General features: G+C 41.6%; 1 protein-coding gene and 1 long non-coding RNA gene across 3 annotated transcripts in view; both read right to left on the reverse strand.

The window, feature by feature from the left end:
• The window catches only part of PREP (prolyl endopeptidase), a 134,005-nt gene that overhangs the window by 19,705 nt on the left and 87,178 nt on the right, over nt 1-27,122 (reverse strand). The window lies entirely within an intron of this gene.
• Nucleotides 24,871-26,308, reverse strand: LOC116275339. Its single transcript, XR_004184371.1, has 2 exons — nt 25,215-26,308; nt 24,871-25,098 (listed from the first exon to the last, which is right to left on the reverse strand). It is a non-coding gene; the product is annotated as an uncharacterized LOC116275339 (long non-coding RNA).

Below are 27,122 nucleotides of genomic sequence, written 5' to 3' on the forward strand. Positions count from 1 at the left end.
ATCAGAGTTGACAGGGGCCACTTGTGTGGTCTGTGCTACATGTGCCAAATAAATCTGACAAGGAGCAGAACTGCTCTGAGTCCACAGGCAGCACGCAGAGGAAAAAGACATTCCATTACCAAAAGAACTGGGTAGTAGGCAGGCAACCTCTGTGCTTCAGTTACCCTGTAAAATGAGCATATGAAGAACTTCCCAGGACTTAGAGGGAGGCACTACATGTTTCTGTGCTGTACTAAAGTGAAAAATGCTAGCCTGGCATTAGAAGGTTGTCATCTTGTCTATGTTCCAGGCATTTAACTTTTGGGGAGTGGAGAGGAGTTAAAGAGTCATCTTTGGGTGGAAAATATAGAAGGAAAGCCTATTCCAGACTGCTTTAGTTTTTCCAAGGATGGCTGGTCATTTTGGTAACACTGGGGATTTAAAAGCTCCCTTAGGATACCTCAATAACAGCAAAGTCTGTCTATTTAAAATCTGTTTTAACTTTCTTGAGCACCAATAATGTGCTAAGTGCTATACCGATCATCTCTGCAGAAATTCAGCAGCTTTCTAAGGCTCAACCATCTGTTTTTTTGGAATAATACGCCTTTTCCCAGTCTCAAACTGTGAAGCCAAAAGCGAAATAGAAAGTAGAAGTTCTGAACACAAGGAAAGAAGGGCAGTGATGGAGGCACAGCTGGATCTCGTGCTATGGCACTTTGATAAGTTTATTTGGATTTCAGCGGTAACTCGGTGTTTTGAGGTAGAAAGACACACAGGGCTATGATGAATAAATCTGACTTCATCGTAGAACATCAAAGCCATCTTCAGTTCCACTGGTCTGATCTCTTTGTAGTCAATGAAGACACATAATCAGACATTTTCATTAAAAGTGAAGGAACCCTGCTACACGGGGAGGCCCAGAGAAAGCAGCTTCTGTTTTGGTACAGCCAGAAACTGCCCCGTAACATGGCTCACTGCAATGGGATTTAGGCTGCACATGAAAGGCATATGCTGTGTGTTTTGCTCCTGCATGAGAACCACATGATGAATCCATCATCAGGGGGTTATGAGTTCTGCATTGTTTGCCTTCAATAAATATTTGTTGAATGAATACAGAATTGCATATTAAATACACACTTTTCTTTTGTTTTCCTCAGTCAGTTCTCTTTTTTTGACAATGTGACGTTCAGGCCTTGACTGTGTACTTACGCAGTGGGTACAGCCACTCCTTCCGCGGCTGCTTCTTGGTATTCCGGTTCTCCTCGTGCTTGCTGGGCCAGTGGCGCATGGCACATGTCTTCTCAGGCCGCAGGTCCAGGGGCTTGTACTTCTTGCCCTTGTAGAATTTCCTGAAGTTTTCTTTGTGTTGAGTCTGGTTAATTACGGTAAGAACACGGGCAATGGAATTGCGGATGACACGATCTTAGAGAGCTTGGAGGGTTGGTGGCGACGCGCGGCTGGGACTGCTCCACCTTCAGGTCGTCTAGCTGTTTGAGCAGCTCCTCCTTCTTACCGCGAAGGTCCTGAGACTTGATCTGGGCCACTGCTGCACAGGCCGCCCCTGCAGCCTGCTCCGAGGGCTAAATACTCTCTTTTTGATCCTCAAATACCTATACCAGCTTGCCTCAGGTCTGGAGCCCAAAGTCATTGTAGCTGCCTCTCCCACACCATCTTATCCCTGCCTGCCTGCACAAGGGCCTTGGCTTCCAGGACTTCTGCTTCCAATCTGGGCACCTGTTACCAGATTAATCCATCTAAAACCTCCTTTTTAATCTAAGTCACTCTCCTATTCAAAAATGCCTCTCCATTCTCTACAAAACGAAGTCCGTGTGTGTGTGTATGTATGTATATAAAGCAATCCTCATCCTCCTGGCTCAGCCTCTTGAGTAGCTAGGACTTCAGGCATGCACCCCAAACGCAGCTAATTATTTATTTTTTATAGAGACATGGGTCTCATTATGTTGCCCAGGATGGTCTCAATCTGCTAGCCTCAAGCAATCCTCCTGCCTGGGCCTCCCAAAGTGCTGGTGTGAACCACCAAACCCAGCCCAAGTCCACGTTTTAGACCAGCAATTAAAGCTCTCCACTCTCTGCCTTCAACTTCTCTCAGTTCTTCCCAACTTCAACCAGCCTCTCTAGCGATATTGCTGTTTCACACCTCCAGAGCCCCAATCCAATGTCACATGCCTTTCTAGACCAAATCACGACTGAAAAAAAAAAATCTATTGGCTCTTAGAAGTTCACTTGTTTGAACTCCTCCTCCCCTACCCAATGCAGACACCCACAAAGCTACATCTCAGGCAGGTTCATCCTTTGCTTAAATATTTCTAGTAGCAAGAAAGAAACTTAAAACAGCACAAATGGCCATTCATTGCATTTTGGAGCCTCTCTGTTAGAAAGTTATTCCTTACCTGAAAACGTTAAAACAACCAAAACCAAAAGAAACAAAAGTTAGCCAAGGTTCTGGAGACAGAACTTAGTGACAGAACCTTGCAAGCTAATTATCAACTAAAGTTTCCATACATTTAAAAACAAATGTTAAAATACCTGCCAGTTAGTTTCTATATTTTTCACAACAGAGTTTTCTTTAGTTCATACTTTGGTCAAAATTCACATTATTTATTTTACTTGACTTGTTTAAAACACTTATTTAGTTCTTACCATGTATCAAGCAAGCCCTAGTCTAAGGGCTTTAAAAAATTCTTTCTCATTTTAATCCAAATATGAGGTCTATACAGTTGGCTCTCTATATCCACAGGATTCACACCTGCAGATTCAACCAACTATGGATTGAAAAAAATTTTTTAAACCCAACAAAAAATAATAATACAATTAAAAATTTAAAAAACAGGATAGTATAACAACTATTTACATAGAGTTTACATTGTACTAGCTATTATACATAGTCCAGAGATAATTTAAAGTGTGTGGGAAGATGACCATAGGCTGTATGCAAATGCCGTGCCATTTTATATAATGAACTTGAACATCCTCAGATTTTGGTATCCACAGAGTGTTCTGGAACCAACCCCCCGTGGGATGTACTATGAATACTCCCACTTTTCAGCTGGGGTCATTCTAACCCAGATAAATTGTTAAGTAAGGAACCCAAGTCATACATCTCGTAAATGATGGAGTCAGAATTTGAACCCAAGCTTTCTGGCTCCATGCTCTATGCTCTTAGCCACTGTAAAAAGGAAATCAGCCAATCCTCTTCCTGCTCCTCTGGGGGCCCCTCTTGAACTCTCCATGGCACTGTATTGTGCTCCCATGTGTCCCTGTTCTAGGCCTGTGCATCTATTTGCCTCCGTAACCAGCGTGGTACCCAGAAGATAGTAGGCGCTTAGAAAACATGCTAGATTAATACATAAATTAATGCCCAAACTAGACCCTATATTTCAATTAAGTATCAGAAAAGGTAGTTTGAATGGTGTTTCATTAAAAAAAAATTTATACAAACAGAGCAGCCTACAGTCTTGCCTGAAAATGCTTATAACTTGAAAAATAATAAGATAAAATTAACTTTGGTTGAGGCACTTAAGAGATTACATAAGCTTTTTGAGGTCACAAATTTCCAACTTATTACTAATGAAAAATACTTAACATCTGACATTTTCCTTATGTGTAGCTGTTAATCTATTAATTTAGCAATGCCAGGGCAGAGGAGCTTTATGGGCTCTTAAACTGGTTAGTTATGGTAATTTACTGCATGAGATTGCACCTGCATAATAAAAACCCAACAAGGATACGTGAAATCCATTTCAAATCCTCATTAACTCAAAACTACAGCAGACCGCTTATTTGTTTTATTGCATTAGGTAGAAAAATAAAAGTAATAACCAAAAATGCTGGAAAGACAAACTCTGGTCAGAACGTTCATTAATAGTACAGAAGAGAATTGTGCAGCCTTAAAAATTTGTGGCTGGTAACTATTCACCCCTTAAAAGGGTGAACTATTAAAGAGAGGCAGATGTTAGTGGGGAAAAAGCAGAGCAGTGTTTGTGCAAGCAAGCAGGTCATGGCAGTGTAGGGGATTAAATGGGACTGTATGAAGCTGAGTGTGGCCCTGAATTGAGGACAGCATCAACAGAAGTCCTAGAATCAGGAAGTTGGCATAACTGTTCAATACCATTTTTTGTTTTGCAAAGAGGTGGTCAATTAGAAGAGACTGAACTAGAGGTGTAGAGGCGGCATCACAAATAGCTACTGGGAAGCAACTCACTAGGGTGGTGGGGAAAAATGGGCGGGGAGGAGGGGATGACGGCAAATCACAAAGTTCAGGAATCCTGCTGTGAAGGTACAAGAACAAATTCTTTTTGATTTAAATTCTGAACTTGGCTGTGTGAAATGTTTTATATTTGTGCAGTGGAGTAACAGTAGCAGAAATCTTACCAGTCAAATCATATGTATCTTTTTTGATGGTCCAGACATGCCTCCCACCACTCTAGCCCCAGTGCTATCATCATAGACAGATTTTTGCATATTCGTTTCTAAATACAGAAATACACTTTTAATCTTATAGATATATCCTTTTCTTTCTTTCTTTTTTTTTTTTTTTTTTGAGACAGGCTATCACTCTGTCACCTGTACAGTGGTACAATCACATAGCTCACTTGCAGCCTCAAACTCCTGGACTCAAGGGATCCTTGTGCCTCCGTCTCCTGAGTAGCTGAGACTACAGGTATGTGCCACCATGCCTCGCTAATTTTAAAATTGTTTGTAGAGATGGGGTCTCACCTGTGTGTCCCAGGCTAGCCTCAAACTCCTGGGCTCAAGTGATTATCCCGCCTTGGCCTCCCAATGTGCTGGGATTACAGGCGTGAGCCACCTTGCCCAGCCCTATATATACCTTTTTATTATCACCAGTAATCAAGAAAACGAAAGCTGAAGATGACAAACTGAATCATGTTCATGAAAGATTTAGAAAAGAACATGGTATACTTTAATGATAGACAGCATTCAGGATGGTAGATGGGGAATACTGATGATTATGAAGTATTGGGGTGCATACAGAAAGGCTGGCAACAAAGTCAGTACGTGGAGTGCAATAGCTTTCATTTAGTGCATTTCAAGTAATATTTCTACTACCTGGTAATTAGCACACATGTCCTGGGCTGTAAGGAAACCCCTCATTCATGAGAAGCAGTTAGGCTCCCTGACCCCTCACATGGCCAATTCACTACTACCTGACATTCACTGGCTCCTCTCATAGTCAAATGCTCACGGCCAATCCCAACACTGCCCAGTCTATATGCCCTGTGACTTCTCTGCAATACCACACCATCCTCCTTGAAACTCTTCTCCTCCGGCTTCTGTGATGCCAGCTTTTGTGGCTCCTCCTCCTCCTGTGTCCCTGAAATGTGAGCGTTCCTGGAGACTGTGGTCCTCTTCTCTCACCATACACACTGTTGTAGTTTTCAGCTGTGCCCATGGGCTCCTCCACCACCACCACCACCCCGCCCTCACCACCCACTTCACAACTTTCCCTGGAACGTGACTCTAATTCTCTAAGCACCTGGTACGTAGATGGCCTGATGTGAATCCTACACAGGCCCTTAAGGGTCTGGATCTGTCTCCCTTTCCAGGCTCACGTGCTGTGGGGCTCCAACCAGTCTACTTGTTCATCTGCAGCACTGTGAGGACACCTTTGCTTTCATACAAGCGATTCATTTCCACCGGATTGGTGCCTTCTAATTCTAGGTTGCTGCACGCTTACAAATGTTTGGAAAGCTTTTAGACAAGCTGACCAATAAAAAAGCAATTCTACTAACATGTAAATTCCACCGACCTAGTCCTTATTGTGTTTTATGAGACTCTGGGATCATTACTTTGGATTTATTTTCTTCAGACTCTGGATGCTTACAGCTTCATCCTTTTAGTGGCTTTTGTCTTTTCTAATATCATGTTTTTAAAAGTAGCTTATTTCTTGCATTCAACTTCCTTTCCCTTCTTTGCTTCTCAGTATTTGTATGAATTTTTATGTATGACTTGTGTTTTCTTCATTATTTGCTTCTTGTGCTCTTTCTGTCTGCCCAAAGCTCCTTTCCAGGAGGCCTTGTTTCCAAGAGCAGCCTTAGATACTGTTCCTTCTCCAGGTTCCCATAGAACCTGTGAGCAGCTTATTAGTATGGCTTTCCCTCCAATGAATTGCTGGAAATACTTGATTACATCTCCATTTTCCCTAGTAAACTCTATCCTGCCTTATATTTCCAAAAATAATCATTTCACAGATATTTACTAAGCACACCACACTGCTTAATAAATATCTGTGAAATAATTACTTTTATTTGCTAAGCAATCTTTTCACTCAGTCATTCTTTTTCGTTTTTGTTTTTTTTTTTGAGACAGAGTCTTGCTCTATTGCCCAGGCTGGGGTGCAGTGCCGTGATCTCGGCTTACCACAACTTCCACCTCCCGGGTTCAAGCGATTCTCCTGCCTCAGCCTTCTGAGTAGCTGGGATTACAGGCACCCACCACCACACCCGGCTAATTTTTGTATTCTTAGTAGAGACAGGGTTTCTCCATGTTGACCAGGCTGGCCTTGAACTCCTGACCTCAGGTGATCTGCCCGCCTCAGCCTCCCAAAGTGCTGGGATTACAGGTGTGAGCCACTGCGCCCAGCCACACTCAGTCATTCTTAGATGCTTACTGTGATTTCTCACTTGAAAATTCCATTTTATTTAAATTAGGATTAGTCAATACAACCATCACCATCTTTAGCATCCTTTCGTTTCTTTATGGGGCACGGTGACTTCTAGGGCCTCACTTAGACTAATGCAGCATTCAAGACATTACAAGAAACACAATGAAGAAAACATGCACATAACCCAGTACAAATACTGAGAAGTGAAGAAGGAAAAGGAAATTGAATGCATGAAAGAAGCTATTTTTAAAAAGATGATGTTAAAAAAGCCAAAAGTCACTAAAAGGATGAAGATCTGACTGTCCAGAGTTTGGAAAAAAAAACAAAAACAAAAACAAAGAAATGATCCTAGATTCTCATAAAACACAATACGGAATGGGTCAACTGAATTTACATGCCAGTAGAATTGCTTTTTTACTCGTCAACTTGTCTAAAAGATTTCCAAACCTTGTACACATGCAACAACCTAGAGCTGGAGGGCTCCAGTAAAATAAAAGCATGCTAGGAAAACAGAAAAATTTACTTTGAAGCTCTATAAGGGAGGCATAGTATTATTTTCTGTTTTGGTTATAAACTGTGGCCTAAAATAAATAAAAAGACTAGACAGCACAAAAAATTTCACAGAGGTAAAACTGGTAGTAAAACATTCATTTTCTGACAATATTTGTCCATTTCTAGCAGACAAATTACCCTACCAGAGGAGAGGAAGATGGTCCAACATAGAAATATTTAAAAAAGAAATGTTTCACTTTTACAGGTTTCTGGCAACAACCAGATAATTTCAGACTCCATCTATCACAACTGCTTTCATTTGTCAAGTATTTATACATATCTATTCTGTGTTCTGGACTCTGGGGACACAGCAGTGGGGAAAACCACATTCCAAAGGGGAGACAGACAAACACATGAATGAAAATCTAATGTCAGCTGGTGATGAGTGCAATGGAGATACGGGTGAGTGGGGTAGGGCTGCTACAGTACACAGGATGGAGAGAGAAGGAGTCTCTGATCCATGCAGAGTAAGTGACTCTGTATAGTACAAAGGATGGAGGGCCAGGAGTAGGGGCAGTCCAGGCAGAGGGTAGGGGCAGAGTGGGTGAGTACATGCATGTATGCCAAGCAAAGAAAGGAGGCCAGAGCGGCTGCAGCAGGGAGGTGAGGGAGAGTGGCAAGAGATGAGTGAGGGAGAGGGCAGGGGCCAGGCTGGTGGGGTCTCATGGGCATTGCTCAAGGCTGGTCAAACTGGCAGACAAATATGATCATGAGGGCTAGACTATTTATTAAGAAGCCACTTTATCCTATGAAAAAATGGCAGAGTCCCTATTGTTTTAGTTTTGATCTCACACTGACCCCAGCCAGGATGTCAGCCCACTAATGCATCAAAAATGATACAAATCATTCTCCAAACTGACACCAGTACAAACTCTCAATATTGTGGGGGTAATGTGTTTACGCGATCTCAACTCACTGCAACCTCTGCCACCCGGGTTAAAGCAATTCTCCCGTCTCAGCCTCCCGAGTAGCTGAGACTACAGGCACGTGCCACCACACTTGGCTAATTTTTGTATTTTTAGTTGAGACGGGGTTTCGCCATGTTGGCCAGGCTGGAAAACAACATTTTTATTTTTATTTTTAGTTGAAACTCAAGAAAAAATAGTAAGCAGATGGAGAATTCAGGGCCTAAGAGGTCTCATAGAAGGAAAGCAAGGAGCTGGTGCTTGGATAACCTGCACTGACGCCCCCAGGCACTCTTTTACATTTATTTTTGTTTTTTATTATACTTTAAGTTCTAGGGTACATGTGCACAATGTGCAGGTTTGCTACATATGTATACATGTGCCATGTTGGTGTGCTGCACCCATTAACTCATCATTTACATTAGGTATTTCTCCTAATGCTATCCCTCCCCCCCTCCCTACCCCACGAGAGGCCTGGTGTGTGATGTTCCCCTTCCTGTGTCCAAGTGTTCTTATTGTTCAATTCCCACCTATGAGTGAGAACATGCAGTGTTTGGTTTTTTGTCCTTGCGATAGTTTGCTAAGAATGATGGTTTCCAGCTTCATCCATGTCCCTACAAAGGATATGAACTCATCCTTTTTTAATGGCTGCATAGTATTCCATAGTATATATGTGCCACATTTTGTTAATCCAGCCTATTGTTGATGGACATTTGGGTTGGTTCCAAGTCTTTGCTATTGTGAATAGTGCTGCAGTAAACATACATGTGCATGTGTCTTTATAGCAGCATGATTTATAATCCTTTGGGTATATACCTAGTAATGGGATGGCTGGATCAAATGGTATTTCTAGTTCTAGATCCTTGAGGAATTGCCACACTGTCTTCCACAATGGCTGAACTAGTTTACACTCCCACCAACAGTGTAAAAGTGTTCCTATTTCTCCACATCCTCTCCAGCACCTGTTGTTTCCTGATTTTTTAATGATTGCCATTCTAAATGGTATGAGATGGTATCTCATTGTGGTTTTGATTTGCATTTCTCTGATGGCGAGTGATGACGAGCATTTTTTTATGTGTCTGTTGGCTTCATAAATGTCTTCTTTTGAGAAGTGTCTGTTCATATCCTTTGCCCACTTTTTGATGGGGTTGTTTTTTTCTTGTAAATTTGTTGGTACATTGTAGATTCTGGATATTAGCCCTTTTGTCAGATGAGTAGATGGCAAAAATTTTCTCCCATTCTGTAGGCTGCCTGTTCACTCTGATGGTACTTTCTTTTGCTGTGCAGAAGCTCTTTAGTTTAATTAGATTCCATTTGTCAATTTTAGCTTTTGTTGCCATTGCTTTTGGTGTTTTAGACATGAAGTTCTTGCCCATGCCTATGTCCTGAATGGTATTGCCTAGGTTTTCTTCTAGGGTTTTAACGGTTTTAGCTCTAACATTTAAGTCTTTAATCCATCTTGAATTAATTTTTGTGTAAGGTGTAAGGAAGGGATCCAGTTTCAGCTTTCTACATATGGCTAGCCAGTTTTCCCAGCACCATTTATTAAATACGGAATCCATTCCCCATTTCTTGTTTTTGTTAGGTTTGTCAAAGATCAGATGATTGTAGATGTGTGGTATTATTTCTGAGGGCTCTGTTCTGTTCCATTGGTCTATATCTCTGTTTTGGTACCAGTACCATGCTGTTTCAGTTACTGTAGCCTTGTAGTATAGTTTGAAGTCAGGTAGCATCATGCCTCCAGCTTTGTTCTTTTGACTTAGGATTGTCTTAGCAATGTGAGCTCTTTTTTAGTTCCATATGAACTTTAAAGTAGTTTTTTCCAATTCTGTGAAGAAAGTCATTGGTAGCTTGATGGGGATGGCATTGAATCTATAAATTACCTTGGGCAGTATGGCCATTTTGACGATATTGATTCTTCCTATCCATGAGCATGGAATGTTCTTCCATTTGTTTGTGTACTGTTTTATTTCATTGAGCAGTGGTTTGTAGTTCTCCTTGAAGAGGTCCTTCACATCCCTTGTAAGTTGGATTCCTAGGTATTTTATTCTCTTTGAAGCAATTGTGAATGGGAGTTCCCTCATGATTTGGCTCTATTTGTCTGTTATTGGTGTATAGGAATGCCTGTGATTTTTGCACACCGATTTTGTATCCTGAGGCTTTGCTGAATTTGCTTATCAGCTTAAGGAGATTTTGGGCTGAGACAATGGGGTTTTCAAAATATACAATCATATCATCTGCAAACAGGGACAATTTGACTTCCACTTTTCCTCACTGAATACCCTTTATTTCCTTCTCCTGCCTGATTGCCCTGGCCAGAACTTCCAACACTATGTTGAATAGGAGTGGAGAGAGAGGGCATCCCTGTCTTGTGCCAGTTTTCAAAGGGAATGCTTCCAATTTTTGCCCATTCAGTAAGATACTGGCTGTGAGTTTGTCACAAATAGTTCTTATTATTTTGAGAAACGTCCTGTCAATACCGAATTTATTGAGAGTTTTTAGCATGAAGGGCTGTTGAATTTTGTCAAAGGACTTCTCTGCATCTATTGAGATAATCATGTAGTTTTTGTCTTTGGTTCTGTTTATATGCTGGACTACGTTTATTGATTTGCTTATGTTGAACCAGCCTTGCATCTCAGGGAGGAAGCCCACTTGATCATGGTGGATAAGCTTTTTGATGTGCTGCTGGATTAGGTTTGTTAGTATTTTATTGATGATTTTTGCATCGATGTTCATCAGGGATATTGGTTTAAAATTATCTTTTTTTGTTGTGTCTCTGCCAGGCTTTGGTATCAGGATGATGCTGGCCTCATAAAATGAGTTAGGGAGGATTCCCTTTTTTTCTATTGATTGGAATAGTTTCAGAAGGAATAGTACCAGCTCCTCCTTGTACCCTTGGTAGAATTCGGCTGTGAATCTGTCTGGTCCTGGACTTTTTTTGGTTGGTAGGCTATTAATTATTGCCTCAATTTCAGAGCCTGTTATTGGTCTATTCAGGGATTCAAGTTCTTCCTGGTTTAGTCTTGGGAGGGTGTATGTGTCCAGGAATTTATCCATTTTTTCTAGATTTTCTGGTTTATTTGCGTAGAGGTATTTATAGTATTCTCTGATGGTAGTTTGTATTTCTGTGGGGTCGGTGGTGATATGCCCTTTTATCATTTTTTATTGCATCTATTTGATTCTTCTCTCTTTTCTTCTTTATTAGCCCTGCTAGTGGCCTATCAATTTTGTTGATCTTTTCCAAAAACCAACTCCTGAATTCATTGATTTTTTGGAGGATTTTTTATGTCTCTATCTTCTTCAGTTCTGCTGTGATCTTAGTTATTTCTTGCCTTGTGCTAGCTTTTGAATGTGTTTGCTCTTGCTTCTCTAGTTCTTTTAATTGTGATGTTAGGGTGTCAGTTTTAGATCTTTCCTGCTTTCTCTTGTGGGCATTTAGTGCTATAAATTTCCCTCTACACACTGCTTTAAATCTGTCCCAGAGATTCTGGTATGTTGTGTCTTTGTTCTCACTGGTTTCAAAGAACATCTTTATTTCTGCCTTCATTTTGTTATGTACCCAGGAGTCATTCAGGAGCAGGTTGTTCCGTTTCCATGTAGTTGAGTGGTTTTGAGTGAGTTTCTTAGTCCTGAGTTCTAGTTTGATTGCACTGTGGTCTGAGAGACAGTTTGTTATAATTTTTGTTCTTTTACATTTGCTGAGGAGCGCTTTACTTCCAACTATGTGGTCAAACTTGGAATAAGTGGGATGTGGTGCTGAGAAGAATGTATAATTTGTTGATTTGGGGTGGAGAGTTCATTAGATGTCTATTAGGTCCGCTTGGTGCAGAGCTGAGTTCATTTCCTGGATATGCTTGTTGACCAGTCTACTGTTGACAGTGGGGTGTTAAAGTCTCCCATTATTATTGTGTGGGAGTCTAAGTCTCTTCGTAAGTCTCTAGGGACTTCCTTTATGAATGTGGGTGCTCCTGTACTGGGTGCATATATATTTAGGATAGTTAGCTCTTCTTGTTGAATTGATCCCTTTACCATTATGTGATGGCCTTCCTCGTCTCTTTTGATCTTTGTTGGTTTAAAGTCTGTTTTATCAGAGACTAGGATTGCAATCCCTGCCTTTTTCTTCTTTCCATTTGCTTGGTAGATCTTCCTCCATCCCTTTATTTTGAGCGTATGTGTGTCTCTACACGTGAAATGGGTCTCCTGAATACAGCACAAAGATGGGTCTTGACTCTTTATCCAATTTGCCAGTCTGTGTCAAATTTTAATTGGAGCATTTAGCCCATTTACATTTAAGGTTAATATTGTTATGTGTGAATTTGATCCTGTCATTATGATGTTAGCTAGTTATTTTGCTCGTTAGTTTATATAGTTTCTTCCTAGCATTGATGGTCTTTACATTTTGGCATGTTTTTGCAGTGGCTGGTACTGGTTGTTCCTTTCTATGTTTAGTGCTTCCTTCAGTAGCTCTTCTAAGGCAGGCCTGGTGGTGACAAAATCTCTCAGCATTTGCCTGTCTGTGAAGGATTTTATTTCTCCTTCACTTGTGAAACTTAGTTTGCCTGGATATGACATTTTGGGTTGAAAATTCTTTTAAGAATGTTGAATATTGGCCCCCACTCTCTTCTGGCTTGTGGAGTTTCTGCTGAGAGATCTGCTGTTAGTCTGATGGGACTCCCTTTGTGGGTAACCCGACTTTTCTCTCTGGCTGCCCCCAAAATTTTTTCCTTCATTTCAATTTTGGTGAATCTGACAATTATGTGTCTTGGAGTTGCTCTTCTTGAGGAGTGTCTTTGTGGCATTCTCTGTATTTCCTGAATTTGAATGTTGGCCTGCCTTGCTAGGTTGGGGAAGTTCTCCTGGATAATATCCTGCAGAGTGTTTTCCAACTTGGTTCCATTTTCGCCATCACTTTCAGGTACGCCAATCAGACGTAGATTTTGTCTTTTCACATAGTCCCATATTTGTGGAGGCTTTGTTCATTTCTTTTCACTCTTTTTTTCTCTAAACTTCTCTTCTCACTTCATTTCATTCATTTGATCTTCAATCATGATACCCTTTCTTCCAGTTGATCGAATTGGCTACTGAAGCTTATGCATTTGTCATGTAGTTCTCATGCCATGGTTTTCAGCTCTATCACATCATTTAAGGACTTCTCTACACTGGTTATTCTAGTTAGCCATTCTTCTAATCTTTTTTCAAGGTTTTTAGCTTCTTTGCAGTGGGTTCAAACTTCCTCCTTTAGCTCGGAGAAATTTGATCGTCTGAAGCCTTCTTCTCTCGTCAAAGTCATTCTCCATCCAGCTTTGTTCCATTGCTGGCGAGGAGCTGCATTCCTTTGGAGGGGAAGAGGCACTCTGATTTTTAGAATTTTCAGCTTTTCTTCTCTGTTTTTTCCCCATCTTTGTGGTTTTATCTACCTTTGGTCTTTGATGATGGTGACATACAGATGGGGTTTTGGTGTGGATGTCCTTCCTGTTTGTGGGTTTTCCTTCTAAGAGTCAGGAGCCTCAGCTGCAGGTCTGTTGGAGTTTGCTGGAGGTCCACTCCACACCCTGTTTGCCTGGGTATCAGCAGTGGAGGCTGCAGAAGAGTGAATATTGCTGAACAGCAAATGTTGCTGTCTGATCGTTCCTCTGGAAGCTTTGTCTCAGATGGGTACCCAGCTGTGTGAGGTGTCAGTCTGCCCCAACTAGGGGGTGTCTCCCTGTTAGGCTACTCGAGGGTCAGGGATCCCCTTGAGGAGGCAGTCTGTCCATTCTCAGATCTCAAACTCCATGCTAGGAGAGCCACTACTTTCTTCAAAGCTATCAGACAGGGACATTTAAATCTGCAGAGGTTTCTGCTGCCTTTTGTTTGGCTATGCCCTGTCCCCAGAGGTGGAGTCTACAGAGGCAGGCAGGCCTCCTTGAGCTGCGGTGGGCTCCACCCAGTTTGAGCTTCAGGGCCACTTTGTTTACCTAGTCAAGCCTCAGCAATGGTGGGCGCCCCTCCCCCAGCCTCGCTGTCCCCTTGCACACTCATTCCCTCCTGGCAGAATGGAGAAAATGCCCCTTCTCCTCTGAAGGCGAATCCTACCTCTTAGGGCTGTGGCTCCCTTCCCTTTCTCAAGGAACTTGTTTCCGAGTGAATCCCTCCCTCTGGAACCATCCCATCAATACACCAAGGCAATCTACTTTCTCTCAATATGCCACTGAACTCATATGCCCCATGCAAGTTTTCATTGTATGGGGCCCATTTTCTGCCCCTCTCCTACCTTCTCGCTAGTCCTGAACTTAAGGACACAAAAGCTATGGAATGCCTTTTTGGTAAAGTTTTATGTAATTAAGACTGATTTTTTCTATAGGTTTTCTTAGCATAGCTGTACAACTTATTCTACAGGAAGAAAACGTCAAATTTGAAAAGTAATCGGAAGAAGAGAGAGAGTAGGAAGACTGGGAAGAAGATGTAAATCACAGCTGTTAAAAGTCAGAGATGCTTGATTAACGTACCAGGGATTGTATTTTTCTTAAAAAATTTATTTTTAGTTTAAGCTTTTCATATCATACCATTAACACAAGATTAATACAAGTCCTTATTTTACTGCAAAAATGCAATAAAAAATATGTAAAAGTATAGCTAATTCTCCCCATCTTCAATCACACCTAAAGAAACCAGTAATCAGAGCATCTACTTACTCCTCTCTCGTCCTTCCTGACACACCCTGGTCAGCCCTCATCTGCCCCACTACTCACTGAAAGTGCTCTTATCAATATCTTATCAATAAACCACCTTGCCAAATCCAGTAAGTCCTCTTCCTTCCTCATTTGCCCAACCATCAGCACTGGGTGTGGCCTGCCACTCCCTCCTTTTAATCCCTTTTCCTGGACTTCCTGCTCTGCCAGGTGAGGTCTCTGTTGGTTCAGCTCTCACCTCCCTGGCTGCTCCTTCTCAAGCTCCTTTGCTGGCTCTTCCTCCTTCAACTGACCCCAATAGATGTGGGGCTGCCCCAGGCTCAGTCCTGAGCCTTCTCCACTCTTTATGTGCTCTGCACGTGACTTTACCCTAGCCCCTGGATTTAAGTAACATATTTATGCTGAAGATTTCCACTTAATCCTCTAACTCAGATCTCTCCTTTGAGCATGAGACTCAAATATCTAACTCCCCATTTGACACTGCCACTTGGATGATATTTAACATGTACCAAAAACTTAACACGTTGAAAATATTTATCCTACTAATCTCATCCTACACAACCCACTGCCAACTCACTGATAAATGGTACCACTTTCTCAGATCCAAAAATCTCAGTCATTCCTCACACATCCTTTTCTCTCAGCCCTCCAACATGCAATCCCTTAGCGTGTCTTTGCAATTCTACCTTCCAGGTATATTCCAAACTCACCAGCCCACCGTGTCCACAGTCCCCACTCCAGCCTGGGCCACCTTATCTCTTATCTGGTCTACTGCTACCAATGTCCATCTGCTCTCTCTGCTTCCTTATCAGCCCCTCTAATCTGTTCTCCACAAAACAGAAAATTATTTTCTTACATCAGAACCATGCTGCCCTCCAGTATAAAATGCTGCAGTGACTCCTATCACACTTGGAATGAATCTGACATCCCTAACATGGCCATGAGGCTCTCTGCCTTCCCCCTGCTCTTCATCCACTCCCCGCTTACTCACTGGGCTTCTCTTAGGTCCTCTCTGAGACCAAGTGCTTTGTTCTCAGGGTCTTTGCTTTAACATTCTGGGCTGCCTGTCCCCCATTTTCACTTGGTTAGTTGCCTCTGAGCCTTTAGGTTTCCATTTAACTGAAAACTCAGGGGAGCTTCCCGTGACCACTCCAACTGCAGAGGGCCCTTTGTCATTCTCGGCTGCAGTCTTTGTTTATTTCATGCACAGCTCTTCTCCCAACTTGCAATGCTGACATTTATTTTCTGTTCACTTGTTTTTGCCAGTATTTCTTCTCATAAGGGCAAAGACAACTTGTCTTCAGGTCGCTGCTACATTCCCAGTGTTTAGCACAATGCTTGGCACATGGCAAATTCTTAATAAAAACAAACTGAGGATGAATGAAAGGGGTTCTTCCCCATCCCACCTCCACCTATTAATGCTGATAGAGAATTTCTGATGAAGGCAAGGAAAGGCAGCCATACATAGACATAAATGAATTGTAAATCCAAACAGGTGAGCTTTAGGAATCCCAGAACACTCCTTTGTTGCTCTTATCTCTAAGGATTCTAAGCAATGGTGTCAAAGTCAGCATTTCCAAACACAATCAAATCTGCAGATTCTTAAACAACATGCCATCCACAGCTCAGATTATACTCTTTCTAAGTCTCTTCCAAATACTTAAATTAGCTATATACATATTAAATTCTGGAGTTGAATTAGATATATCCTAGGCAGAACAGAAAACTTGAGGCTCCAGATGTAGGTGGCACACATATAATGATTTTTTACTTGCAGGCTAAATGACTTTCTATTTGAAATCCAATTTCACAATCACCCTCTACCTGAACTGAGATGAAAAAGAATGCTGTTTAAAGACATGCTTGTATGCATTTATCAATGTTTACGGCTACTTCCATACAGGCATATGTATACAAATGTACACACATAGAGGCTAGGAGGAAACAAGGAGTCATCTATTACTGGATTCAGAACTAACTGTTAGATGATCTTAAAGACAGAATTAAAATAGGCTGCATTTGTCAATTCAGCCTGAGAAGATGATTTAAATTTTTCTTTTGAGACATGAACCAACATAAATGATGAAGCTTTCTCTAGTGTTTTAACAAAGCCACAGTGTTTTATATCAATTGAAGACCCAGAACTAACTACCTCAGAGTACTCAACTGTTTAATTGTGACAGCCTGATCAGAGAAGCCAGCACTGCTTCTCAGGGCAACTCAACTCTGAAGCAATGAGTTTATGTACCGAGAACATGGGCACACATCCATGCTGTATTTTCAACTAACAGCTGACTGTCCTCTTTCCCTGTCTTCTGCCTTACACTGAGCTCCCAGGGGCAGGAGCAAGAAGACAAGCTTCTACAGGACAGCTGGCGTTTGGATGAATATTGAAAGATGTGTGGAATTTCAGAAAATAGTAAAGAAAAATGAGCAGAACCAGGATGGGTCATGGAGAGACGAGGCAGAGGTGAGTCTGAGTATGATGGTCTGGGGCTATGGGGCGGCACTGGGGCAGGGCTGAATGAAGAAGAGCATCGAAAGTTGTGTGAAGGAGCATGTACCCAACACAGACAATGACAAGGAACCTGCATATGTTTCTACGAGGTACCCTCACAATGCCTTCCACTTCACAATATTTTACTACCATTTTTCTAACTATGACAACATTTCTCTCTCTATCTTACATGGAGTCAGCACAGAGGGTGACCAGAGAATAATCCAGTCTACCTCCCTAAACCCAGGTCAAGGTACACTTAATCCAAATCAAAAGACTACACTTGTGGAGATGGAAATTTTTTCCTCCCTCCTTCACAGACCAATGACAGTAATGCCAGTAATGGTTTTTCCTTCAGGGAGATAATGGAATATCCCTAGCACTGGGTCTATTTTTACTCACCCGTCACCCATTGACCATCAGTGTAACTCCAGGCAAAACAAGTGGAGGGGAGGAGAGGGAAGAAATCTGTGTAGCAGGTGGACAGCTCACACGAAGCTTCTATTGTCTCTCCTCTCCTTTTGTTCTAAAAGAGTATGGCAGAAAGCCAAAAACAGCTGAGTCGCTGGCAACCTGTTGCCCCTGGAGTTTAAGAAAAGCAGGAAAAGATTACCCCCAATTCTTTCCTGCCAAGCCTCCTCTAGGTAGAGCAAATCTAAACAATGATCACACTTGTGTTTCTAGATGGCCTGCTAATCCTATTAATTATTTGTCTACCATCACCTATTAGGATGGCAGAGAGAGGGTGACAGACACTGGGACAGATGTAACCCTGCAGGTAGAAAAATCACCGGCTTTGAGTACAGAAGTGGCCATCCAGATTCACTGCACAAGGGGCAGAGGTCTTGGGCTACTGTTTCCAAAACAGATCTGTGAATATTCTTCTGAATTTGAGTTAGAAGGTGGCTGGTGCCACTGTTGACATGAATGCCAATCCCTGAATACGATCCTGAGAGAAGTCAACCAGAGATAAGATGACAAAAGCAAAAGAATAAATAAAGTTTTATTTCTGAATATATTTCAAGTGGGGGTTCAAGCTGCCCCATGGTGACCAACGTTAGGATTTAAATAAAAATCTAAGTGTGTGTCTATACAGGCACACCTTCATAGATACTGTAGTTCAGGTCCACGCCACTCTAATAGAGCAAGTATCACAAAGAAGAAAGTCACACCCACTTTTGGTTTCCCAGTACATATAAAAGCTGTTTACACTAGTGTACAAAGCAATAGCATTATGTCTTTAAAAAAAAAAGTACCCACCTTAATTTAAAAATACTTCATTGCTATAAAATGCTAATGATCATCCGGGTCTTCAGTGAGTTGTAATCTTTTTTCTGGCGGAGGGGGGTCTTGGCTCAATGTTGATAACTGCTGATGACTGGGATGGTGGTTGCTGAAGGATGTGGTTGCTGTGGCAAATTTCTTAAAACAACAGTGAAGTTCCCCACACTGGTTGACTCTTCCTTTCATGAAAGACTTCTGCAACATGCAATGCTGTTTGATAGCATTTGCCCACAGCAGAATTTCTTTCAAAACTGGAGTCAGGCTTCTCAAGCCCTGCCACTGATTTATCAACAAAGTTTATGGAATATTCTAAATTCTTTGTTGTCATTTCAACAATGTTCACAGCATCTCCAGCAGGAATAGATTCCATCTCAAGAAACCAATTTCTTTGTTCATTCACAAGAAGGCAACTCCTCATCCATTCAAGTTTGATCATTAGATTGCAGCAGTTCAGTCACATCTTCATACTCTACTTCTAATTCTAGATCTCTTGCTATTTCCACATCCACAGTGACTTCCTCCATTGAGGTCATCCCTGAAGGTTGAAATCAACTTGTTCCAAACTCGTGTTAATGCTGGTATTTCGACCTCCTCCCACAAATCATAAATGTTCCTCATGGCATCTAGAATAGTGAATCCTTTCCAGAAGGGTTTCAATTTACTCTGCCCAGATCCATCCATTTGTAAGGCAACTAGAGCCTTACAAAGGTAGTCAAAATTACTCCTCCATCCATGGGCTGCAGAACAGATATTGTGTTAGCAAGCATAAACAGAACACTAATCTCTTTGTACAGCTCCATCAGAGCTCTTGGGTGACGAGGTGCGTTGTCAATGAGCAGTATATTTGGAAAGGAATTGTTCTAAGCAGTAGGTCTCAACAGTGGGCTTAACAGATTCAGTAAACCACTATAAACAGATGTGCTGCCATCCAGGCCATTTCTAGAGCACAGGCAGAGTGAATTTAGCACAATTCTTCTTCTCTTTTTTTTTTTTTCATTTCTGTTTAAGAGACAAAGTCTTACTCTGTTGCCAAGGCTAGAGTGCAGTGGTGCCATCATGGCTCACTGCAGCCTTGAACCCCTGAGCTCAAGTGATTCTCCTGTCTCAGCCTCTTGAGAAGCTAGGACTACAGGCACATGCCACCATGCCTGGCTAATTTTTAATTTTTTTGTAGAGAAATTTTGTATGGGATCCAACCACATTGCCAGGCTCATCTTGAGCTCCTGGCCCGAGAGTTCCTACTGCCTCGGTCTCCTAAAGCATTGGGATGACAGATATGAGTCACTGTGCCCAGCTAATTTAGCACAATTCTTAAGGGCCCTAGGATTTTAACAATGGTAAGTGTGCGCTAGCTTCAACTTAAAATCACCAGCTGCATTAGCCCCTAATAGAATCAACCCGTCCTTTGAAACTTTGAAGCCAGGCAGACTTCTCTTTAGCTATGAAAGTCCTAGATGGCATCTTCTTCCAACAGAAAGCTGTTCTGCCTATTGAAAATGTTTTAGTGCAGCCACCTTCAGCAATTATTTTAGCTAGCTCTTCAGGATAACATGCTGCAGCTTCTACATCAGCACTTGCTGCTTCACCTTGAACTTTTATGTTATGCAGATGGCTTCTTTCCTCAAACTTCATGAACCAACCTCTGCTAGCTCCCTAACGTTCTTCTGCAGCTTTCTCATGTCTTTTAGTCTTCACAGAACTGAAGAGAGTTAGGGCTTTGCTATGGATTAGGCCTAGGCTTAAGGGAAGGTTGCAGCTGGTTTCATCTTCTATCCAGACCACTCAAACTTTCTCCATATCAGCAATAAGGCTGTTTTGCTTTCTTACCATTCATGTGTTCACTGGCATAGCACTTTTTATTTCTTTCAAGAACTTTTCCTTTGCATTCACAAGTTGGCTCTTTGGTACAAGAGGCACCTATAGCTTTTGGCCTATCTTAGCTTTTGACATACCTTCCTCATTAAGCATAACAATTTCTAGCTTTTGATTTAAAGTGAGAGATGTTCATGTTTTCCTTACATTTGAACATTTGGAGGCCACTGTAGGGTTATTATTTGGCCTAATTTTAACATGATTATGTCTCAGGGAACAGGGAGGTCTGAGGAGAGGGAGAGAGATGAGGGTGTAGCCAACGGGCGAAGCAGTCAGAACACACACAGCACTTTTCAATTAAATTCACAACCTTCTATGAGCGCATTCGTGATGCTCCAAAACAGTGACAAGAGTCACATCAAAGCTCACTGATTACAGATCATAACAGATGTAATAATGAAAAAGCTTGAAACATTGTGAGAATTATCAAAATGTACAGACATGAACTGAGCATATGCTGTTGCGAAAGTGGTGGTAACAGACTTGCTCAACACAAGGTTGCTTCAAACTTTCAGTTTTTAAAAAATGAGGAATCTGCAAAGTACAATACAATAAAGCAAAATACAATGAGGTATGCCTGTATGACATAAATAAACTAATGAAAAAGCAGTACAATCTCCATTAACATGTAACAAGGAGACTAGAAGTGAACATTAACATTCACTATAAAATATTTAAAATTATTTATAAAACAAGTCATTAAATAAATCATATTTACAAATAATAAAAATATAAATTTGTGGTCCCTCATTATCTCCCCTTTTACACTGAGTATTGTTATCTAACAGGTTCTATAAGGATCTACAAAGTAATCACAAGATACTTACATGGTGTAGAAACTATACTTTTTAGAGGTAAGAAAGCTTAGGTATTTAGAGGCCATTTAGTCTAATAATTAATTAATTAATTAATTTTTTTTTTTTTTTTTTTTTAAGAGATAGGGTCTCACCGGAGTGCAGTGGCACAATCATAGCTCACTGTAACCTTGAACTCCTGGGCTGAAATGATCGTCCTGCCTCAGCCTCCCAGGTGGCTAGTACTACAGTTGTATACCACCGTGCCTGGCTAATTAAAAAAAAATTTTTTTTTGTTTGTAGAAATGGAGTCTTGCTATGTTACCCAGGCTAGTCTTGGACTTTTGGTCTCAAGTGATCTTCCTGCACCAGCCTCTCAAAGTGCTGGGATTTCAGGTATAAGGCATTGTGCCTGGCTAGTATGTTTGTTTAAGAGGTGAAAACAAAAACCCTGAGCTACAGAGAGAATAACTTATCTTGATAACAAAATGTGCAGGATTAGCATAGATCTAGAGTTCTAAGTTCCAGTCTTGGCTCTGTCAGTTGTTAACAGTTTAACCTCTGTTAATACACTTACACTGATTGAATTTTAGTTTCCTTGTCTGTAAAATAAGAGGGCTCTATGAGATTAACTCTAACGTACATGCAGTTGGAAGGCATACAACTTGTCCTGAGGCCAGAATCACACCAGTGGAAAAACATACCCCCTAGGAAAAAGCAAAGGAGGCAGCTATGAAATTAGGGACCTGATTACCTTTCTATAGGTGGGTTCGTACCATGCTTCCATTCCAAACAGCAGGCGCAAAGGATGGACTGTGTCCACATCCTGCTCAGGGACCGTGTAGGAGGGCAGTTGGGAGTTGGGTCATCCCAGGCAAGACGCTGACTTAGCAGAGAATCAAACACCTGGAAAGCCATCTGGACACTAGCTCACGCAGCTTCCTCACCATGCCAGGCAATCCCTCAGCGTCCATCCTAATGCCCAAATATTCCCATACGCTTGCATCACGCTTCATGTTCTAGAAACAGTATTAAATTTCTTTCTTCATGGGAGGAGTGCCTCCTGAACAGGTGCTTCTGTCTTTGTAGTGTGTGATTTCTGCTGTCAACAATTCTAATATCTGAAAATTCTATTTTTTAGGAGCTTTCATTTTTCCAACTCTGATCCTGAGATTTAGGTACCTGGCCACCAGATGGCATTTGGGTGCCCTGATCTCAGGGTCTACACCAAAAAGCTCTTGCTGAAGGTCTTTTTTGCATTGTGTGGCAGACTGCTAGTTGTCCCCCAATACCTCTCTATTCCTCTTGTTTCCTTGATAAAAAGGCCCTAATTTTTAGCTGGCCACATTTTTTTTTTTTTTCTGGGAATAAAACTATATCTCAAACCTCTTTGCAACCGAGTGTATGTTTTCACCAATAAGACATAAGCAGATAGAATGCACGTCACCTCCTAACAAACATCTTTATAAGCCAGCTGACATACACCCATTCACCATATCATAGATTACGTAGTCTCAGGTTGCTGCAAAGTAATGTCCTCTTTTAGACACAGGAGAGAATTTATGTAGAGTGGAGCAGAGACTGCAGCAACTACAGACTTTGGCCATATAACTTACTTCTCTATTATAAGACAGCAAGAAAACAGACTTATCTTCCAGAATCACACAGCTGGTATCCAGAGGAGGAGAAAGGGACATGAGTACGTACACTCTGAATATGAATATTATGCTCTCAATCTAGAATGCCTGCACGATGTGTGAAATTCTAACGTAACGTATGTCACCATGAAGCATAATATCAAAAATAACACAAACGCTCAGGTACTAGATCGTCAAGAACAGCTGATACCAATTCAAGCAGTTTCCTAATCGTATGAAAGCAGTGACCCCTCGAAAAGCTGCTTTTTGAAAATGCTGCCCCATTTGCCCTTCACTAAACCGTTCTGAAAATTTCTGACCTGTACCCAATCACACGAACACGCTGCTGTGGGAAGACACTACCACCCGTTCAACAGTCAGCTCACCAAGGATGTGGATGAGGCAACACTCAAAAGCTGTATGTGTCATGAACTCGGCGCAGAAGTTAATGAGTATTAAAACACTAATTAATGTTCTGAGAATATGTTCTTTGAATGGCAAAGCCTATATGCTAGTAAGCACCCATCAGCTATCACTAAGATTAGAAAAATCTGAATTAAAGGGAAAGAAAAAATCCCACTCCCTCCACCCCAAGGCATGTTGGTAAAGCCAAAGAATCTTCTTACTTTAGCATTTTGGCTCGGCTGCAAAGCAAACCGCCTTAGGCATGTTATTGATGTTTCATATGTACTATAGCAGGTAATCCCCAGAAAAGCCAAATTCCTATTAAGTATAAGAGAACAACAGTAAAGATAATAAAATCAATGTTAACTACTTATAAAATCTTTATTATTTTTCCTTGGTATTAAGTTTTCTCCCTTTCTTAAAATATGAGTACTTGGATTTTCTTAATTTATACTGATTTTTATAAAATGTAGACACTTGTTAATGGAGTTGACTCAGGGTATAGACTCAGTTAAGTGTTCTTTTCAGGTCTATAAATCTTGTCTTTCATTTGGAAAGAAAAGCCAATCTCTAGCTGGCTTAACAAAGATGAAACACTGAGGAATCAAAGTGTATTTCTGCTACATTACATTCCTTTGTGACACCACGTTCAACCACAGTACACTATTTCATCCACAGAGAAGTGCCCCAGGCAACCACTGCACAGGGTACTGAGGGTAGGATTATTATTTTCTTGAATTTACTGTAACAAAAAGGCAGAAGCAATCTTTGAACAAAGGACAGTGGTAAAACTGTTCAGGAATCTCAGTGGGGAACTGGACATTATAAAAACACCCATTCCCTCAAAGCCCTGCCTAACTTCCACTCCTCCTGTGAAGGCTTCCTCCTTTATCCCAGCCAGGATGGCCTGTGACCACCACAGCACCGACCGAAGCCTGTGCCTTTCCCCGACCACTGTGATAACATCCTTGGGTTCTTCGATCTTTTCAGATCTGTATGTTTCAACTTTCCAGTCAGACTGTAAATTTCCCAGGGGCAGTGCTTATGTCTGGAATTTCTTTGTATTCAAACAGTACCTGGCGTTGCATATCATACTATGAATATTTATTGATAGGCTACATTTAACTCCCATTTCCCTGTGACTTCACTTTGTTTAAAATGAAACATATTGCTGATTGTAAATGTAGACAGATTTTTCAGGTAAATTCACTTACCACCAAATCTGTTTTACAAATATAATTTCTATGTTCAGTATTTCGACTTATTTTTAAAAGGCAATGGCACACAAGTTCTAATCAATATTACATGGTTATGTCATTTACAATAAAAAGCAGGAAAAAGATGAATCAATTGCAGATTTGATAAACCTATTTAAAACTGAATTCTTATCTGTGTTCCAGATTGGAAGATAAACTGACAGTGTTTCTAGGATCAGATTTTCAAAATTGTATTTCTGGTACAGATCAATTTTCTACCCACAGCTATAATCAGGAATGGATAAAGGTTATATAGAGACAGCAGCTCTGTTTGTGTCTGTCTGTAAAATATGACACCAGATCACTCACCTTCCCAGTCGAGATGCTCAGGGTCTTGAAGGAATGTATTAACAAATCACACAAAGAGGAGCACTCTGTGGCTCATTTAGCCATGTTTATTTGGCCCTTCTCCTTCTCCTGGCTGGTCTATTTTATCAGCTACACCACCAGGTAGGCAGCACCATTAAAAGGGATTCTTGGTCACAGTGTTGACTAACCATGCAGAGTAATCTGTGCTGCAGTATTCACATCCAAATGATAATATGCCTCACAGAATGAATGAAGAAATGACAGACAGCCTGGGACATACTCTTTTCAAGTCACCTATGGGGTAAATATAAACCCCAGGGTCAAGTGGAATCAAAAGTAACATTATCCTAAAGTAACTGAAAATGAAAATAAAGTGTAATAGAATCAAAAATGTGGCTTCTATTACGCACCATTAGAATGCTTTCCATTCATCCACAAATCTCTCTCCAGAGTCTGCTTTTTACAGTGGTAGGTCATTGTTGGCAACACTGCCAAGAGCCTGATCAAAATGTGAGAACATCTGTCACGCTCTCATTGCATGTCAAAGCTCTGCTGCATACATACACTTGAATCTAAACCACTGCAAAACAGATTTTAAGCCATACAAGTCAATGCTGTTGTGACAATGCTGTTGTGACATCATATTGTGTTTCAAAGGCACCTTTTACACAATGAAAGAATTCTATTTTAATAACAGTACAACATGTACGAGGTACATAATCAGTAGATAAAAGATCTATTGGCATTATACATAGGGCAAAGTTGCATTTTCTAAATATGGAAACGAAGAGCAACGCATTAAAATCTGTACTGTCCAGTTACTGTTTAAATATTTACCATGAGTCTTTTTATTCCTCATATTACAGCAGTACAAAAATTGTAAGTATTTAAGAGGCTCAATGCCAGGAAGTTTTCTTTGGGAAGTGGAGATCCAGGTACAGGGAAATTCTGGGAGTGTTCCATTGCCACAGGCACCTGGGGGTGCCTAAGTGCATGTTCTACTCGGTTTAACCTGGACATTCCAGGCTGCTATGCATGCGGCTGGTAGATTTGTATTCCACAGAGGCACTTGCTTAGCTGTCATGTTTTATCTTTTCATTTGTAAATGAAAACAATACTTTTTTAGGTGGTAACTAGCTTGTCATCTATAACGAATATTACCATTATTAGAACAGAAAAAAAAAAGCCATCGAATAGGGGAAACACTCCAATCATACTAAGTGGTAAGAGGTATTTCTGGGGTGGTTCCAAGATGACCAATAGGAACAGCTACAGTCTACAGCTCCCAGCGTGAGCGATGCAGAAGACGGGTGATTTCTACATTTCCAACTGAGGTACGGGGTTCATCTCACTGGGGCTTGTCAGACAGTGGGGGCAGGACAGTGAGTGCAGCCAACTGAGCGTGAGCCGAAGCAGGGCGAGGCATCGCCTCACCTGGGAAGCACAAGGGGTCAGGGAATTCCCTTTCCTAGCCAAGGGAAGCGGCGACAGATGGCACCTGGAAAATCAGGTCACTCCCACTCTAATACTGCGCTTCTCCAATGGTCTTAGCAAATGGCACACCAGAAGATTATATCCTGTGCCTGGCTCAGAGGGTCCCACGCCCATGGAGTCTTGCTCACAGAGCCTCGCTCATTGCTGGCACAGCAGTCTGAGATCTAACTACAAGGCGGCAGTGAGGCTCGCGGAGGGGCACCTGCCATTGCTGAGGCTTCAGTAGGTAAACAAAGCACCAGAAAGCTCGACCTGGTGGAGGCAGCACAAGGAGGCCTGCCTGCCTCTGTAGACTCCACCTCTGGGGACAGGGCGCAGCCAAACAAAAGGCAGCAGAAACCACTGCAGACTTAAATGTCCCTGTCTGACAGCTTTGAAGAGAGTAGTGGTTCTCCCAGCACAGAGTCTGATATCTGAGAACAGACAGACTGCCTCCTAAAATGGGTCCCTGACCCCTGAGTAGCCTAACTAGGAGGCACCTCCCAGTAGGGGCAGACTGACACCTCACACGGCCAGGTACCCCCTCTGAGACGAAGCTTCCAGAGGAACGATCAGGCAGCAACATTTGCTGTTCAACAATATTCACTCTTCTGCAGCCTCCACTGCTGATACCCAGGCAAACAGGGTCTGGAGTGGACCTCCAGCAAACTCCAACAGACCTGCAGCTGAGGCTCCTGACTGTTAAAAGGAAAACTCACAAACAGGAAGGACATCCACACCAAAACCCCACCTGTAAGTCACCATCATCAAAGACCAAAGGTAGATAAAACCACAAAGATGGGGGAAAAACAGAGAAGAAAAGCTGAAAATTCTAAAAATCAGAG

Source organism: Papio anubis, chromosome 6 (assembly GCF_008728515.1).
Source record: "Papio anubis isolate 15944 chromosome 6, Panubis1.0, whole genome shotgun sequence".
NCBI classification, from domain to species: domain Eukaryota; kingdom Metazoa; phylum Chordata; class Mammalia; order Primates; family Cercopithecidae; genus Papio; species Papio anubis.